We start from the raw sequence: 2076 nt of genomic DNA on the forward strand, positions 1-2076 counted from the left end.
TCCTTAAACCAGGAGCGGTGGTACGTGCCTGTAATCCCAGCACTCTGGGAGGCTGAAGCAGGAGGATCACAAGTTTGAGCTGTGTGGATAATTTGCCCTGGGTTTAGTCCCCAGTATCACATACACATATGTGTATGCATGCCCAGCAGCCTATGAGTGTAAGAGAAAAAGGACTTTTCCAAGTGAGGGACAAAGCTAAAGGTGATAGAACAGTTTGGTTAGAATGGAGGATTTCTAAGGAATGGACTGAGAATTGCTGGTGTATAACAAATAATGCAGATATTCCAGGACATTGAGAATTATTGGGAAAAAGAATATGTATAAATCGCTATTTTAAGAAAATTAATTTGGAAGAGGCATACAGAAGAAAGCTGAGAGTAAAAGTGATAACACGGAAATAATTCACAAAATCATGATGATGATTCAAATTATTTATTCTGCAGCCCTGGAGACTGAACTCAGGCCTCATGTGTGCTCGTCAAGCGCCCTACCACTGAGCTGCACCCTCCAGCTTCAATTTAAGTTTTATTGAATTTTGTTTTTGCTAAGCTACATTCCCAGACCTTTTTTTTGGGTTGGGGCTTTAGCTCAGTGGTTCTGCCACCTGCCTTGTAAGTGCAAGGTCCTGAGTTCAATCCCCAGTACAAAGGAATTCCACCTGCCTTGTAAGTGCAAGGTCCTGAGTTCAATCCCCAGTACAAAGGAAAAAAAAATAAATAAAAAGGAATAATCCAGACCTTTTTTTGAGACGGGGCCAAAGTCACCAAATTGCCCAAGTTGGGCCAAATTTGGATCTTTCTGCCTCAGCCTCCCAGTGTTAGGACTACAGACCCATGCCACCAAACCTGGCACAGCTCAAGTTTTGTGGAGTCTGTTAGTTTTTGAGACAAGGTCTTGCTATGTAGTTCAGGCTATGTAGTTCACTATGTAGCCTCCTGAATGCTGGGGTTACAGGCATGTGCCATCATGCCAGGCTCAAGTTTATCTATCTATCCATCTATTTTTGAGACTGGTTCTTACTACACAGTGCTGACTGACTCGAAACTCACTGTGTAGCAGTTTTAGCAGTTTATATGTGCTGCCGAAGGAAGCACTACTATGTAGCACTGGATGGCCTCAAGCCTATGATCTGCCACCCGAGCATTCCAAGTGCTGGGATTGATTACAGGTGTCCTAAATTTTAAATAGCACTAATTCATTTAGACTGAAATACCTACCTGGTGTGAAAATGAAAATCAGGTTGGGCTGTTATACAGATTTGAGTCTTATTTATTGAATCCTTGAGTGTGAGAGAGTTAAAAACAAGATAAAGGCACTGAAAATTGAAATTATCAAAAGGCTGTGGATAACACAAAGAGCCTATTATTAATGGAGTGATAATACAATGTTGAATGGTGGTGCACACCTGTAATCCCAGCACTCTGGGAGGCTGAGGAAGGAGGACTGAAAGTTCCACCCCAGCCTGGCTGAGATTCTGATTCAAAATAAACAGTACTGAGAATGTAGCAGTTCAATGTGAAGGCCGTGGGTCCAATCTCCAGTACCACTACCACACATACACAAAGGAACTTATAGAGGATACAACTTAAAAAAAAAACAAACTTTTTTTTGGAGACAGGGTCTTGCTACATAGTCCAGGCAGGCCTCGAACTCATGGCGACCCTCCTGCCTCAGTACCAAGCGCTGGATTACAGGTGGAATGAAACTCTGATGGAATGCTTGAGGTATATAGAACCAATACAAATTTTTCTTTTAACTTTTGCTTGTTGAGGGTCTTTCCCCGAAAGAATTAGCTTCCCTCCCTCTGCGTCACTTGGAACAACGGCTGAATTACTTTTTCAATCACTCAGGACGTTGCTGTTCATCAAAACGATCGTTATGGATACGTACTTTTGACGGAAAATAACAGCCGCGGGAGCGTGGGGCTAGCCTCCGGACACACCCTGGTGTTTCGGCAGTGCTCGCCTCTGCCCTTAGGGCCGTAACCCGCACAGCCTCGCTCTCCCCACCCCGCTGGGCACCGCGGAGGAGGCCGCCGGGACGCTCCCCTACCCTGGCGACACCGGCGTCGCCGGG

The sequence above is a fragment of the Fukomys damarensis genome, unplaced genomic scaffold, assembly GCF_012274545.1.
Source record: "Fukomys damarensis isolate Sample0158 unplaced genomic scaffold, DMR_v1.0_HiC HiC_scaffold_21, whole genome shotgun sequence".
NCBI lineage: Eukaryota > Metazoa > Chordata > Mammalia > Rodentia > Bathyergidae > Fukomys > Fukomys damarensis.